Source organism: Lytechinus pictus, chromosome 1, assembly GCF_037042905.1.
Source record: "Lytechinus pictus isolate F3 Inbred chromosome 1, Lp3.0, whole genome shotgun sequence".
NCBI lineage: Eukaryota > Metazoa > Echinodermata > Echinoidea > Temnopleuroida > Toxopneustidae > Lytechinus > Lytechinus pictus.
In genome coordinates, this window is record NC_087245.1 from 7,195,200 (window position 1) to 7,214,193 (window position 18,994).

Genomic DNA, 18,994 nt, shown 5'->3' on the forward strand with positions numbered 1-18,994 from the left:
CACTTATTTTCAAAAAACATGCAGTGTTATGCACAACTCAGTGACATGCGTATGAGACAGTCGATGATGTCCCTCACTCACTATTTTGTTTGTTTTTTATTCTTTGAATAATACAATATTTCATTTTTTACAAATTTGACAATATGGACCAACTTGACTGAACCATATAGTATTAAGCTATGCTAATTCCATATGTTCAGGGAGGAATTATTGTTGTTTCACTTGACAATATTTCATATAATAAAATACAAAAGAAATAGCGAATAGATGATGTCATCAGTCTACTCATTTGCATGCCGACCCGGATGTGCATATAACTGTTTTTGTAAAATTAAGCGAAAGTTTAAAGTGTCATAATTTTAGTTTACATCCGATTTTGATGAAATTTTCAGTGTTATTTGTTGGATTTATGCACGTTTTATGCACGATAACTGCACATTGTATCTTTATGCACGATAACTGCACAAGAACGTTTGTATCGTCTCGAACCTAACCATTTGTACTAACTTTGAATCAGACCTCAACTTGAGTATGTTTCATGTGCATGGATGCTGTAAGAGGGACACACACGCACCACGCACACTGCACCTAGCACACTGTATATAGTGCACCAAGAATACCACCACAGGATCACCACATCACCTGAAGCACTGGCAGCACCTGACACAGTACAACCCTCTCCAGGACAGCGTGTACGCTTTTGGGGAGAGTACTTCTTCAAGGTTCAAGGAATTTCGAAAATCGGATGAAGGAGATCATTTCGTCAACAGACATCACACAGCCTTAACTGGTATTGGGGGGGGGGGGGCCTAAGTAGCTGAGAAACATGATCAATGTACCGATCCAGGCTTGGCCAGAAAATACATCTAAAGTGGTTAAGTGATTTGTCATGACAGTCTGTTGTGATTCTCCCAAAATTGCGCAAATAATGCAGCGTTATACCTTCTTTTTACCTAATTTTTTTAAGTACAGAAAAAGTTATATAAAAAATTACCGCAAATTATGCTGGCGCAAATATTCACTAATGAATGATACGCGCCGTATAAGCTAAACAACAACAACAACATTATCAACCATACTTCTTATCGATTTTAACATAAACAAACCGCTACTACATATCTTCTGTATGTTTTGAATGTGTTTTCCCCATGACGATTTTTCATCTAGAATTACTCCTAAGTTTGTACTGGGTAACTTTTGTGGGGGGGGGGGGGTAACATCAATGTTAATATAAGTGATTTTTCTTTAAACAATTTTAATCGATTTCTAGTTCCTTGAACAATATATTTTTTAGATCAGAGAATTTATTTTGCAAATTTTTAAGATCTAAAGGCAAATCATTTATATGCAAAATGAAAAGAAGAGGCCCTAGGGTGGACCCTTAAGGGATTTCAGATTTAATGGGTAATAGATCAGATGATGTACCATGAACTGTCGTTTGCTCATACATTCCATATAGATAACTTTAAACCAATCAATATTGAGTGATCCCCAATTCCATATTGTTTTAATTTTTGAATAAGCAATTCAAAATCAACCGTGCCGAAGGCTTTCTTTTTTTTTAGTCTAACATGACAGAGCATACTACCTTGCCTTTATCAAAACTTTTTAATAATTCATTTGTTCTATTGAGCATGCGGTTGCTGCAGAATGCAATTGCCGAAAGCCAGATTGGTAGTCATTATTTTGTTCCTGTCCAAGTATTCATACATATTATCGATCAAACACTATAATACGTTCTAGCATTTTAGATAACATCGGTAATATTGAAATTGGTCTGAAATTAGAAGATTAATTTGTACCGCCTTCAATGTGAGGCACTAACTCTTGCCCCTTTCCACTCCGTAGCTAGGTACACATGCAGCAGAAAGTAGACATTTATAACATGTGCGAAGGGTTCAGCTATACATGGTATCGCTATCTTTATGAGCTTCATTGGTATCATATCACATCTCATCGCTTTGCCGCTAGAATTTTTTTATATTTTCGCTTATAGTTACTGGGACAAGTTGAAAGATATAGACTGACGAGTGCGGGTGAATTTGCATGGCGTTATTATTTTCATTTGTACTGTATCGGCAAGTTTAGGACATACCTTTATGAAAAGAAAAATCGTTCATTGTCTGTGAAATTGTTTTAGGGTCATTAATTTCTTTCTTGGTATCAATATGTTGGGATTTTTCCATGTTTTCTTTACATTCCCTTTGAATATTGAATTTTCTTTTGGAATGTTTTACGTTTGTGCTGTTTTATTTCATAATTCACATAATTTTTATTTGCACGAGTACGCATTCAAGTCGCTTTATCTTGCAATTGTCTCGTTTACGAATTAGGTCAATAATTTCAGCATTTATTCAAGGTTTTCGGTGTTTCTTGATTCGACTGCTCGCAATAAGGGCATAAACATTACACAATGAAGAAAATATTGCTTGGAATTGATGAAGAGAATGATTAACATCATTGCATGTAAATACACTTTGCCAATCGATGGCTTGTAGGTCAAAGGAGAAAAGATTTTCATCGAAAGGTTCTGTAAACATGCCTAGGAGATGACTTGTACCATTCGAAATAAGTGAATGGTCGCTCATTCCTAAGTGAAGTAAGCCACTTTCGACAACTTTCATACAGTTAGAGGTATAAATCAAATTCATGATGTAGACGAATTTAGGGTTACCCCTGTTGGTTCTTCTATCATTTTGAGTAAGAGAATAAGTCTGGCAATTATCAAGTAATCGTTTTTTATAACAAGACAATGGATTTCCATTGATATCACAGTTCTAAAATCATAAAAATAAGACATTCTTTGCTCTTCATCAGTTTTTGACAGAATGTTCTCAATGACATTAAAAAATCAGTGCTTGATCCAGGTGGTCTATACCATGCCAAAACGATTATAAACAATGGAGTTTGTTGTTTTACTTCTAATGCTACAAGTTCAATATCCTTGAGCTTGAGCTTATTTTCATTGACAAAAAGTCATCCACCTTTTTTATTGCGCTTTTTTCTATGAATACGAAAGTCTTGAATAAATAACTGTTCATAATTTATATCACTGCTTAATCTACTTTCATAAAATGCAATTTAAGATCTTCAATCATAAGTTGGAGAGTGTCGATGTTCTTAATAAAGTTCTTATATTTAATTATGCTATCCTAAAGCCATGTTTCTTCTCATTTATATGACATGGTATTCCAGTCTGACATTGGTTCAGAGATTCCATCATCGGATTCGCAATAATGACTTGGAAATGACCCATTATTCAAATCTTCCACAGGATCATTTTGAGTAATGTCTTAAACGGAATCAATCTAAATGGGTTTTTGATCTAATACAAGAGTGGATTCATTCATTTGTGTTGAACTATTATACAAGTGATGACTTTTTTCTTTTCTATTTTTTTTGCTTACTTGCTTGTCAGATTTTAAGTGGACAAATTAACCTTCATTTTTTTTTTGAAAAACTTTTTTTTGGTTTGTCAAATTTTCATCGGGAAAGTATGACCCCCCTTTTTTTGAAAATCCGCCAAAAAAAATTGCTCTTGTGATTTCAAATCCCACCCCCCCCCCCTCCTGCAAAATACGAGATACGCGCCTGGAAACTGCTTCCTTCTGGCCATGATAGGCCCCCTTAGGCCGCAATCTCTTTCTCGCTAAGTGATCTGAAGCGCCTATAGACTCCATATATACGGCGAAGAATATAGTTGCGAGCAGTATACTGAATAAATCAGTGGATTGCAGTGAGCCTCGGTCCCGGGGCTCTCATCATTCTATCGATAGCCGCTTCAATGTCGACACTCAACAACTTTTCAATGAAAAAAAGTAAGACACATTCTTCTTTTTCATGGGTGAATGACCGCAAATGGAATAAAGAAGGCAGTAATCTCCACAGATCAATAATTTAGAGAAGAGAATAATACAGAGTTGGGTGTGGTCACTGATACGTGTACTTGAAGAACTAGTACATACGGATTTTATTTTGTCCACAACATATGAGAATATGATAAGTTACATTCATTGATTAAATCAACACCTCTATACAAACAACAAAGATTATACCTTTCAGGATATTACATTAAACGTATATATTAGACAGCTGAAATCGTTTGTTATTAGGATTTTTTTATTTGTTAACTTTCCCATACTCTTATGTGAGGAGGTATAACATTATTAAAGCAAGACGTAGTCCAGCGGAACAGCCGCCGTAATGGAGACTGACGCTTTTTCTATATGCAACTGATCTACCAAATTTTTTTAATAGCAAGTAGCAAATAAACACCAACAATGGTGCATATGAAAAAAAAATCAATAAATGTAGAGACCGTTTGATGTTCTTTGGTATAGTTTAACAAACAAAATGTAATAAATTATAAGAAAAAAAATTTAGTTCAAGACTCACTGGAGATAAATATATCGCGTCATGAATACCCCAAATCCCATTGTCGATAGTGTACTAATACTAGCTCGACTACTTTATAACTTTTACTGGGATTGGATAGAAAATTGGCAGTTAAAATATATGTGACAATGGCTTAAAAATCCACGTGAAAGGCGTATCACTCATACTTGTAATACCCATGTAAGATCAATACAAGCCATAGCAAGTGATATAAAAGACAAGTACCTTTGTGAGAAAATCGATAACACGATCGATATTAAAGAGAATGAACGCGCTGCATCTGAGATGGGTATTGGTCTTTCCGTTCGCTTTGCATTGGTTCATTTAACATGTTCAATGATTTCAATTACTTTTCTGTGATTTTCAGTAGGTGACTTTGCGTGGTAAAGAAAAAAGGGGATGATTGCACGAAAAGGTCTTTTCAACGATTGTCTTTCGTGCCGCCCATTTTATATTGTGACCCGCTGTGTGACGGGTATTCTAAGAAGTTTATTATATATAAACACTTAACACTTTTGAGCTCACTTTAAACCGAATTTTATATGATTGTTTAATACAACGTCTTTAAAAAATGGATTTCGTTCACTTAACATGCTTAATGGACGAATAAAATATGTTTGTAGGAAATTTGATAAAAAGGCTTCTCATACGGCGCATCATAAAAAAATTAAAAAACACGAAAGTCAGTCCTTTGGAAAGACCCTCTCGTGCAATCGGCCCTGTGTATCTGTAAAAAAATATATATGTAAGTCGCCCAGTCCTCGCAGAAATACTGTCGAGTCCTTGATTTGCCATGACCATGACCATGACCATGATGAAAAAATTATTTATTATAATGAATCATAGTATGGAACAGTATCGAGCTCGATCCTCCACTCTTTAAAAGATAAACCGTTTTTACCGTATTTGTAATCATGATACGAACCTATCTCACTAAACAAACAATGCGAGCGCGAAGCGCGAGCTGAAATTTTAATATATATTGACCCCAAAACGGGGACATTTAAAAAACTATTTCTAATTCTAATTCATGAACAGCATACATATCTTGCCATAGTCATCTAATGCGAGCCCAACAGCGTGCTGATTATTTGTAGAATTACACCATAACACATGAAGCACTTTTTGTTGTAATTGGAAACGTATCTCACTAATCAAATATAGCGAGCACGATCTGAAAATTTCTTATATTCAGACCTGAAGAGGGGTATATTCTAAGGCTTTTTGTAGGAATTCATTAAGACCGTACGTATTTCACTAACCAAATGATGCGAGCGCGAAGCGCGAGCTGAACATTTTTGATATTCAGACCAGGAAAAGGGACATTTTAAGGACTGTTTTTAGGAATTCATGAAGAGCAGACATACATCACCAATCGACTAATGCAAACGTAAGCACGGACTGGAAATGTTTGATATTCAGGCCTTAAAAGGCAGTGGCGTAACTACGGGGGGACACGTACCCCCCCCCCCCCCCCATCGGCTGGCCAAAAAAAAACATGGGAAAAGGAAAAAAAGGGAGAAAGAAAGAAAAACGTAGTGGGGGAGAAGAAATTATTGTACATTATAAGAAATGTTTTTTCATAACGTTATAAATCATAATTAGCTTTATAGGGCCCATGCGTTCATCACTCCTGATGCTCGTATTGTCTTTTAATGAGGTACTACATATTCCTGTTCAAGGGGATTAAATGGTACTTAAAGATCTTGTTTTCAAGTCAATATACACCAAATATGTATTTCCTCGCATTTCGACTTTTTATTATTACGTAGTTACATGCTTCTTTTTCATGACTACGTAAAGTAGAAATTGTGAAATCTCCTTTTTGGTGCAAATTGTAACAAAATTAGGGTGCACCATAATTATGCAGATGAACTGAATGCTTATTTCACATCATGTTTGCTTTATGTTTGCTCATGTGAAAAGGCCCTCCCCCTCCGTTAAACTAACATTTTTGTCTCACCTGCATAGCAGAGTGAGACTATAGGCGCCGCTTATATCAAATCTGCCTGAGTTTCAAGTCACATGACTTAGGTCAAAGCTCATTTAGGGTCAATGAACTTTGGCCAAGTTGGGGGTATTTGTTGAATCATAACTTTGAAAGTTTATGAGTCTGATTCATAAAACTTGGACATAAGAGTTATCAAGTATCATTGAACATCCTGTGCGTGTTTCTGGTCACATGGCCAAGGTCAAAGATCATTTAAGGCCAATGAACTTTGGCCAAGTTGGGGGTATTTTTGAATTACCTTCATAACTTTGAAAGTTTATGGATCTGATTCATAAAACTTGGACATAAGAGTAATCAATGAACATCCTGTGTTGGCGGTAATTATTAAATTGCTGTCATAACTTTCAAAGTTTATGGATATATTTTATGAATTGTGGACATAGGGGTAATCAAGTATCACTGACAAGTATAGCTCACATGATCAAGGTCAAATTTCATTTAGGGTCAATGAACGTAATATTGTATCATTATATATGAATGGTGTTTTTGTGAATAATTATTTTATAGTAGTTTTCAAAGTCAGCACTGCTGCTATATTGAATCGCGTAATGCAGTCGAGACTACCAGAGGCACTCCACTTGTTTAAATATTAATGCAAATTTTCGTATTCAATTTTATGGTATGATTGCTTTATTTTGCTATCATTCTTTTCTGTCTTGTTAATATTCATTTCAGCCGGGTTCATGGACCTGGTTTTGATTGCTATTTCTACATTGTTTGATTTTGTTGATTTTTTTACACTGTTTTTTTTGGTGAAAAAAAAATGATTTGATGGTGATGATAATGATGATGATGATGGTGATGTTATCATAATTATTATTATTATTATTATTATTAGTATCATCATCATTATTATTATTGTTATTATTATTACTGTTATTATTATCAATGTCATTATCATCATTGTATTTTTTTATTATGCATCGTCTGCGTGATGATTATATTCGTATGAAGAAAAGACCTACATGTACATTACAATATATATAATGAAAATAGCTGATGATTGAAGTTGCCGAGAGACTTCCTGATAGGCGTATATAATGCGGTCTGATATCACAAAGCCATCCAGAAACCAGTCTTGTTTCTCCATGAGTAAGCTTCAGCCATCAGGAGACCTTGGTTTTTAAATACGCGAAGGTGCGATACATCTCAAAGATTACCACATTCCTGTTACCTTTTCAAAGCCATTAAACCATGACGATTTTGTTCCGTATACTTTCAAAGATGAACAAGAAAAGAAGGGGGTCTTCTGTCCCATTGAATGAATTTAAGAGAATCCCCTACCCTTATAATTGCCCAAAGAGGTTGGTCTGGGTATTCCGTTCTAGATACATCCAAGAGGAATACCTTACGCTTGTTTAGAACATGGGGAGGGGTGATTATATGCATTTACAATAAGTATATATAACGCATTAAGGGTGTATTATAAAACATATAATAGTTATGGTCGTGCGTATGTCCAGAAATAACACTGAATACTTTTTATGTGCTGTACAGCGCGTCCCAAAAAAATGTCCCTCTGACATAGGACTGAATTAATTCTAAAATGTGGTAGTATTCTCAAATAAATGTTTAATGATTAGAAAGCTCATTTCATGATCTAACTTCTATGAAAATTTCATTGGTCTCGCTTCAGGGGTTTTGAATACACACTCTGTTACGTAACAGTGGTGCATTTTAGCCCATTCCGAGTTTGCAGCATTGATGCATATCTGCATTGTCTATGGCATGTTAACCCCCCATTTTTACATCCAGGATCTGAGCATGGACATTTCCCTAATCATATTCAGGCTCATCAAATTATAAACCTGGGGATGTTCAGAAGGGCAAGAAATATAAAAAATCAATTTTTTTTATGATTGATAAAGGGAATCAGTGCACCAACTTGAAAGAAAATGTGAATGATGGATGAGTAAAATAAGCTCAAAAATAAAGGGGAATTCGCAAGTTAAACACCCTTTGCGAAAAAGGAACTTTACCAGAGAAAAATTTGACTTTTTTTCTTTTAAAAAGTTACATTGAATTAACTTGACCACAGTAGCTTATTAATAAAAAAAAACATTAATAAAAACAAAATGCAGTATAAGACATGAATTAGGCATGAAACAGACATGACCCGTTGTCTTAATCATTGTGCATCTCCCTTTTTCAAACATGAAATGAGCTGTCAAATATTGTTTTTGCCCTTCAAAACATGCTCAAGGTTGTGATTTGATGAGCCTGGTTAGATCATGGAGATTTCCCTGGTCAGATCAGCGAATTCCTTGGTCAGAATGGTCAAAGGGGGTTGATATGCTAGAAAGTGCAGAACACACAGTAGTGCTGCATGCATGCAAACTTGGAATGGGCTGAAAAGCACCACTTTTACATAATAGACTGTGTATTCAAAACCACTGAAGCGAGACCAATGACATTTTTATAGAAGTTAGAACATGAGATGAGCTTCCTAGTTAAATACATTTCGTTGAGAATAATTTTTATTTTTTGAAGTAATTTAGCCCCATATAAGAGGGACATTTTTTGGGACGCGCTGTATCTACTCACAAATCAGCCAATATGGCGAGTTCAAACAGGGACATGGGGGGACATGGATGGACTGTGGCAAAAGCGGCAATATAATGGTGGATATGTTCGATTGTGATATAACCTTAAGTTTTTTACACTTAAACGACTTCCACCATGCCAACATCTTTTTCGAACGGTCCACTTCTTGGTCACAATTTTCTCGGTCCATTGCCACGATTGGTCAGACTACACACAGATGAAATTGAACTGTTTAAGATGTTTGTATAACGCTATTCACTCATAACCGTTGTTCAATTCTTCAACAAGAAAGTAGATATTTCATGTTCAATTTTCAATAAATTAAGCATTGTTTTTTAAATTCTGAATAAGACGTTTAAACTGTTTTAATAACTTCTGTAAAGTTCAGAAGGTTAACAGCATATATATATATATATATATATATATATATATTATATATATATATATATATATATACATACACATAAATATATATATATATTTATATATACTGTATGTATATAAGATTTAATTGTTTATTTCTTATTATAACAGTGAAGTAAGTAACATCCTTAATGTAATGTATTTGCATTTGTTAAAATTTCACCTATGACTTCAAGAATGGTTAAAGATGAAGAGCTCTCAAATCTTTAAACTGTCATCATAGGTAATGGAACTTTGGTGCAATACAATTATTAGCTTGATGAGCAAAATAAAAATGGGTGTGTAAAGGCCTCAAATTAAGTACAGTTGGATTTAAAATGTAAAAGTGCCTTAAAAAGATGACTGTAATTTACCTTAGCTCCTGGTGATCCGTCCATACCAGTCTCTCCCTGTAGACAAGGATTGAATAAAAATATATAATGTTGATATGTATTGCAAACTAGCATCCCTGACTGTCAACATTTTGTTCAAGGCTAACATACATATACAGTGTACATACATTTGTTTGATATCAAATTCGTCATGATAGCACAAATACTTTATAAGACAAAGTAAATTTTAAGATGTTTGGCAAGTGTCAACTTTTCTTTGAATTTTCCGGGTTTACACTTCTGGCGTCAACTGTATATATAAAACTTTATGCTCCATTTGAGGATTGCTGTAGAATAGTGAACTGAGGCTTTTCAAACTTTCTCATTTCGTAACCGATTTGAAGCAATTTTTGAGTATTGCTACTCTCCTCCCTATTTTTATACCCATTGATCATGGCGATTACGAGAGATAACTTTCTTCTCATTTTAAGCGAAGGGAGTTGGGGACACGGTATCATTACCCCACCTTTATTTGAGCTCCATGACTATACTGTCATGACTTACATTCTACATACATAGTTCTTCATTTCATTATTAATGTATTTATAGGTAGTTTATTCATTATTCACCACTGTATTTATTCATTTATGAATTTTTTTCATCATCAATTTTTGTATTCGTTCATTTTTTCATTCATTCATTATTTCATTAATTCACCCACTCTATATTGCAGGGATTCAAAATACATCTACACGGACAGGAATTTGGGACTCATTTCGAATTCTCGATTTAGATTGAATCATAAACAACACATTTTATTCTCAAAGGATTGGAATTTAAATCATTAGAGATATAACAATCAAATCTTAAGGATTCAAACTAATTCCAGAATTCGATTGGTCCCTTACAACATACAGTCCATCTGGTGCTTGTTGCGTAGTATAAAAAGTCTAGCAAATTTTAAGCAATAATATTTAAATGTGTTATTTTCAATGGCAAAATTTTGTTTGCCAGGGTTTTTTTTCATTTGCTAGAGTTTTTATGGCAAAAGTTTCATGCAATAGGCCCCTGGTTTTTTTTTTAATATATATCCCTGAAATTTAGAGTGTTCATTCGTTTATTCCTTCATCATTATTTTTCAAAATTGAGAACAGCAGTTTATACTTAATTTATATATATTAATCATCTTGAAAACTCAAGCCTGACAATGATCAAGGCTATTAGAATTGAGGGACTCGTGGCACCGATTTTATGACAAGCAAAAATATGGTTATCACTGTAAAATTGGTTAAGTTTTGTCTTAAAATGTCAGCAAGAAAAACGAAAAAAGTAACGCGGTTATCACTACAAATAATCGTTCACTTTCCATCCCCCCCCCCCCGAAAAAAATCTGACAGTCGGAAGAAGAAGAGCAGGTTTTTACTCCCAACGGTTCTTTTACCATCCATATTTAGAAGAGTTTTGAATACAGCTTGAATACTAAAAGGGTTAATTAACCATTTAAAAGTCTCTCCTTGAGTTTCGACGTCCGGGTAAATTAACATTTAAGGTGGTAAGTCAATGGATCCATAGTTTTGGATATTAAAAAAACGACATTATGTAAGCAGTGACTCAAATTTTACCCTGTATGTTCTATGTGGGCCAAGTTTTTCCATTTGGGCTCGCTTCTCGACACTTGCATAAGGCAATATGTAACACCTTCCCAAGTTAAGGTTTTGTAAGTGAAACGTTTAAAGGCATGTGGCATAGCTTAATATATCCATCTGAGAACCAAGGAGCCAGGGTATAATGGCAATAAAAAAGAATCAGGAAGCCTGTAGTCACTGAATACAACGGGAGGATCCCAGTCGATATAAAACATTTAAAAAAAACAGCGATTCTTTTGTCCATGAATAAAATTGGAATGCTTACGTTAGACAGCATACCAGATTTTTCCAACCAGATCGACTATTATTAGAGTTCTTCAAGAAATCGAGCTACGGCTTTTGGCATCGGTAGATTATCCGTTCTTTTTTTTAGAACTATAGAAGCGTAACCCCGTTGTCCGATGATGAGTGTGTGTGTGTATGTTTGTCTTCTTCTTCATGATTGTGTCGTGAAGATAGTATCCAGGAATGGGATTTTGTGCTGTGCTTTCTTCAGACGTACTACTTGAAATGTATATGTGTAAGGGTGAAGGGGGGGTGCTCTTCAAGTATTTCAAACTCATGAATGATAGCACTTACATATCGATGCACAGAATCTATTGCACAATTTAGATTCAATTTTGATAGTTATGGCCAACATTATTTTACGACATTATTTGCATTGCATAAAGGCACATATGGGTCTACTAATTTACTGCACAAAAATCAGTTATATTTTCTGCTGACTTGGGGATGCCCGGGTCAATAAGTGGGATATTTGTTCCATAAGCTGTTGTACAATGACTAAGGTCATGTTGCATGCAAACTGTATAGACTAACATATTAACAAAATTATAATAATCATGGTAATAGTTGAACATGTCAGGTTCTTTTTTTCCTTCAAAATCAACTAGTGAAATGTATTGTAATCCTTTAGGGTAAAAAGATTTATTCAATTTGAGGTGGAAAATAAATATTCTGACCTGTCATGATGACATAAAAAGGCTAATCAGTTTGATGGTTTGGCAAAGGAAGGCTTAAGCTTGACACCGCTATTCGAAAGAAGCCATCTATTTTTTAAACTTTTTTTTTACAAATATAATACTGGAACTGAATTCTGACGTGCACATTCTCCACTCTCTCTACCACTCAGGAGCATTGCAGCAAGTAATGTACACAATCTTGATGTTTTTGGTGTAGATTCCGCAGGGGTCAATTATCGGCCCCTAGTTTGTATTTCATGTTAAATGAATATGATAATATTACAGAGGTCTAATATGTAAAAAAAGAAAAAGGACATGACTGTTGTATTGTTCATATGGATTTAAAAAACACCCAGGAAGAAAAAAAAATCAAATTCATGGGGACACTTTCAAGATATCTGCGACTGAAAACTAAAAGATTCAACATTTCTCTGAGTTCTATTGGATGAAAACCTAAACCGTGGTTCAATCATAATTGTTTAAAATTTCTTTTTCTGTTGGCGTTTTATCCAAATGAAGACACTTCACGTCATTAAAGATCTCAATAAATTCATACAATACGTTGACTGTAGAATAAAATCTAATTTTGTTATCTCCAAGTGGTTACAAAACAATAAAAGTGGTCTACTGCAAAGGGGGAAACGCCTTTTACCTCAATGGGGCTCCAAAATGACGAATTTTCCAAGAAATGGGCAAAATACGCAAAAGGGGGTGTGGTGATTTCGGCAGCCCCCCCCCCCCCCCTGAAGGATATAGGCTTTGATATGGCTGCCAGCACTTCTTTATATGAAGCAGATAGAGGAAAGGCTACTCTTTCGTTTCCAAGTGGTTTTAAAACAATAAAAGTGGCTTACATTATAGCCATGAAAGCAGAAACATCTTTTTGCCTCAATGAGGGCTCTGGATTTATAGATTTTTCCATTAATTGGCAAAAAAATGGAAAAGTGGTGAGTGACTTTGGCAAACCCCGTAGGGGATAGGCTTTGTTGTGCCAGCACTTCTTTATATTTAGCTGATAGAGGAAAATCTATTTTCCATCCCCAAATGCTTCCAAAACAATAAAAGTGGTTTACTGCAAAGGGGAAACGCCTTTTGCCTCAATGGGGCTAAAAATGGCGAATTTTCCAAGAAATGGGCAAAATACAAAAAGGGGTTGGTGACTTCGGCAGACCCCTGAGGGGGTAGGATTTGCTGTGCCATCACTTCTTTGTATATTAACTGATAGAGAAAAGCCTACTCTTTTGCCTCCAAGTAATTTCAAGACAATAAAAGAAAGACCGATTTAATCTACTGTACTCTCTTTAAATGCACGCCAGCGATCGCGTTGTAGTCGATATCAAATGTCTGACTAAGACACGGAGGTTGATTTTTGGTGTAACTTTATTGCAATATCGAGTAATACATTCGGATGTATTTTCCCTTAATCTAAGCAAGTTAAGGACGTTCCACAAATAAAGTGAAATCCATGTCATTTTCACCAAACTTTGCACATAGATACTTTAGAACGTTAATATTCGAAATATGCAAAAATTAACAATGGTCCATGTGCTTGATTTTTTGCTATAGAGCTTCAAAGTTCACCCAAATTGATGTTCTTAAGAATTGCGCATTCAAAAGAATTTGGCATTTTTAGACCTCGCAAGAATACTACAATGAGTTTAAACCTCTATTACTCAGTCAAAATACACGAAAAAGTCTTCAAATTTCGCAAAAGAGTTAATAATTGTATCGTTAGAATAGAGAATCTAATTATTGTGCTATTTGTTTGCAACTTTAAGTCTAACAGCACAGTCAGTTCTTAAAAATGGCGTAAAAGATAACAAAAACCCAATCTCAAAAATGTGAAATTTCAATAACAGACTACAAAAGTAAAATAAATGCTGCACTTTATTCAAAATCCATGTCATTTTCACCTAAATTTGCAAAGTTGTAGAGGAATCTATACTTAAAAGGTACAAACATTAAAAAATAGGGGTTCATGTGCTTGTTTTCAAACTATTAGCATTTTTATATGAGCAAACGTGCTTTTTAAAAGACCAAAAATGCGCCAAATGCTTTGTATCTATGTGAAGAAAAATCAAAACCACTCTACCATTTATTCAAACTCGGGGTCATATTCGTGATTCTTGGCAGTACTGCAGAGTAAAGTATTTTGAAATTTTAGAGATATTTTTTTTAATGGTCCATGGAATAATTCCATTTTTTTAGCTTCATAAAATAACGCATCGGATGCAGTTAGGATGCAGATGATGAGAAAAATCAGCTCATACCCACAGCTAATTAATCACCTGTTCATCCATTGTGACGTCAGCGCGCGGAGTGTTAAATATGCGCAGATCATAATGCGCACAAACATAACTGTGGAACGTCCTTAAGACATTAATATTGTTATGAAGCATATCAATTTTCTCGTTGATAGATCCACTTTCTTGTCGAATGCTGATATTTTGCATTAATTGTTGATGGTAATGATAAAACAGAAAGATATCAACGCACATGCAAATTTTTGACCAAAAACATGGAAATTTTGGAATAAATTCTCACATTTTTCGAAAAATATTAACGGGACAGTCCCGAAAACGATTGCAATCGATTTATAATATCTTAATCATAGTGAATTGTGTATTAATTTTAAGATTTTCCCATTATCTGTGCAAAAAATACAAGGATGAGGCATATCAATTAATTTTGGCAGCCATCTTGGATTTATGCAAGTTAGAAGCCTTTCCCCTATTCGGATAGTTTGGGACTCAGAAATGCACTGTGGTGAAAAAAATTTTGTTGCAATTTGTTCCAAGTTTGGTCAAAATTTGGGCTAAAATGACTGGACTAATTCGTCTCGCCTAAACGAAGTTCGGCAGAGACCTAGTAGGCTACTCACTTTTCTTGTTGGTCTGTTGGTCCGTTAATCTGTTCAAAAATGTCTTTGTACAACTTGCTCTCATTTCTTTATTTTTTGCATCAAATACTTGATATGATCCTTTGGTAAATGTAATACCACATGTGGGATGTGACCCCATGAGAATGGTGGGGTCAAATGATATCAGGTCATGTTCATCCCTGTTTTAATTTTTTGTGCAACTCGCTCTCATTTCTTTATTTTTAGATCAACTTTGAACATACTTGGTAAAAATGATCCTTTGGTAATACCACATGTGTGTTGTTGAGGAAGGTTGGGTCAAATGTCATCTAGGGGTCAAAATGCCAAGTTTTTGTTCAACTTGGTTTTATTTCTTTATTTCTGCATCAATTATGTTCAGAGTTGATACATATAATCTTTGGGTAATACCACATGTGTGTCGTTGGTTCAGAGTTGATACATGTAATCTTTGGGTAATACCACATGTGTGTCGTTGAGGATAATGGGGACATATGTGATCTAGTGGTCAAAAGGTCAAATGATAATTATGAGGTCATGTTTATCCGTGTTTTTTTCAAGTTTTTGTGCAACTTGTCCTCATTTCTTTATTTTTGCATCAATTTTGATCACACTTGGTGCAAATGATCATTCGATAATGCCACATATGTGTGTTGTTGAGGATGATGGTGTCAGAGGTCATCTAAGGGTCAAAAGGTCAAGTTTTTGTTCAAGTTGCTCTTATTTCTTTATTTCTGCATCAATTGTGTTTATACTTGGTACAAAATTTGATCCGTGGGTAATACCACATGTGTATTTATGAGGATGATGGGGTAAAAGGTCATCTAGGGGTCAAAAGATCAGATGATATGAGGTCATATCCATCCGTGCAGGTTTTTCTTCAATTTGCTCTGTTTTCTTTATGTCTGTATCAATTTTGTTTACACTATGTACAAATGAATTTTGGGTATTACCACAAGTGTGTTCTTGAGGATGATAAGGTCAAGAGATCACATTGCATATTTTATTGATCGCGAAATCAGGCAAAACTCGTGGTTCGTTAACCACCTTGAATTGTCAGTATAGTCAGTTTTTATTTTCAGTCATTAATTTCATGCACATGCAATCGTTGTCTGCATCCGTTGTCTATTCATTATTTTGCAAGGAAAATTGAACAAATCATTTTGAACATGGATGAAAAGGAATGCTATTTGGACTCTGCTTAAGGTCTTGATAAAGAATACGCTAAGACAATCATTTTAGAGAACAATTAATCACCCCCCGCCCCTGCAACCCAACAAACACCGGTTTGCAGATTTATGATATCGTATCGTTCAATTCATTTATTAATTTCCTATAATACCAAATATCATGCGACTCCCTTTTGTCATGATAATTATACCGATTGGCTGAAAATCTAAAAAGATTTATTAAAAAAAGAGAAACCTTTTTTGCCAGTCGGTATATGCCTATTTTGCCAGATTTCAACCCTACATGTCATAAACTTGCTCAATTTGGCATTGCTCTATTATTATCATGCTCATCTCTGTTTGTACACCAACCCGCTTCAACACAATATTTTTAGCACACAACTTTTTCAGTTTTAAGTTTTAGTGCAAGAGAGTAGGCCTACTATTGGTTAAAAGCGTTGCTCACGTCACGGGCATAGGAGTGTCTTTGGGTCGGAGATCGCACCCCGGACATTCTTGTGCCGATATAGTCAGGCGCCTTAGACCACTCGGCCACGGCACCCCTTCCAGTTTGGTGAGTTATCCCAGCACTGGATGGGAATGATCGGGTGTGATCAACTTGATTAGGGCCCGGTCGCCTGAATTATGGAAGCAAAGCGGATGTAAAACATAAAAATTCTTGCCATCCGTTGGAAAACGCTATGCATCCGTTATGTAGGCCTACTCATTGCATACGTGTTGCATACGCTCTATCCATCGGGCATCCGTCCACTGTGCTTTCATCCGCGCAAAAAGTTTTGAGCTGCACAAAACTTATAGAATGGATATGAACGTTCCGCCGGTACGATGTAAATCCGCAACATATACGAGCAACAAACGTTCCATGTCCGTTACCATCCGTTAAACGTCCGCTATATCATATCTGCATCCTCTGGGCATCCTCGCAACTCAGATCCACTGAAGCTTAATAATGGAAAGAGGGATGAAAGATAAGGTACATGGAACGTATATACATCGTTATTAGCACGGATATAGAAAGGATAAATGCGTATGCATCTCGTAAAAGTATTCAAAGCCCCCGGTAAACCCTTCGGAGCTGCCATCCACTTCCATCCGTTTTCATCCGCAAGGTTTCTGATGAACAACCGTTTAACATCCGAGCTACATATACTACCCACGTCCGTTCTTTTTCGTTATTTTTTTCGCCAATTTAGTCAATTTCTCGAGCGGATGAAAACGGATGGAGCCACCCGCGAATTTTTTCTCGTCCGCTGTGTCCTCCTATGAATACGTTTTTGTATCTGTCAGCCAGTGGTACCAGGCATTTGCCAGTGCCGACTAGCATGATATGCTAACTTTGTTAACGGCAACTAGAATAAATATATGATTTCGATTGGCTATTAATATTGTTGACATGGTACTAGTAATTACCGTTGCCTGGCAAAGTTACCATGATATCATTTTTTATGCAACGGGCCCGTTCCAGTTATAATATGTGTTATCATAATAAGTTTGAAATAGGTATGTCTCACGTTTACCTCAAGTCAAAGTGACTCTTCATGCACACCATGGCGCTTGCTCCGGTGACAATTGTTCCACTTACCACTGGCGTACATTTGGGAGTACACGGCAGCTTGGGGAATATGGACCCACCCCCACCCCCGAAAAAATCACGACTAGACCAAAAAAAAGGAACAGGACAGGAAAATGTGAAATATGATACTATTTTTGATATCATGTCAAAATCGATCAAAATGTTGTACTTGAATTTGAAAAGGGTAAAAAGAAAATTGAGCTCGCACGCAGCTTTAAAAAAAGTTATCTTGAACCATTCGTTAAGTCTAGCCCCTCGATATTTTGGTTCATATACGCTGTACTTTCAGCTGAACGTCATACAATGCATCACAGTATTAATATGTTCGTTTATTCAGCGAGTGTCTGTTCGTAAGACTATGTGTGGTTGAAGGGTTGAACCGTTTTGAAGATGCGCATTGAGGCAAGATGTTCCGCTTTGTGAAAGGTCATTACGCAACGAAGCAATGGAATGCTACTGATCTTATTCATAACTCTCTTCTCGACCAACGCCTTCTATTATATCTATTCAATAAAAGGATATACCCTTTCATATATCTCCCGTTCATCATAGTGAAGTGGCATAATCAGAAGGAATTTTGAAGGGGAGGGGGTGAGCCTAAGAGCCTAGTCCCTGGGCCCCATTACATAAAAATTACTATTATGGCAACTTTGCCATCTAATGGTAACTGCCATGGTAACGCTGATCATCAACAAATCAGAATCAAGGATTCTAGCCAAGTTCCCATGGATGGCAAAGTTACCATCACGGTAAATCAAATGCAACTGGGCCCAGAAGAGTAGAAATATATGTACGAGTAAAAATCAGTTTAATATGAGGGGTGAAATATGATCTATTATTTTTTAAGTGATACATTTACCTCTACTAATATTCAAATTTAATTAGGAGCGGTGATTTCTCGCCATTTTTTGAACAGTCAGAGGGCTGGACGAGACAGCCCTCTCAATTTCATTGATTTTCAAAATCCAATACTTCAGAGGCAAGCCCCCCCCCCCCCCCCCGATCACTGCCCATGCAGAAGTTACAGTAGTTTCCTTTATCTTATGAAAGGAAACCATTTT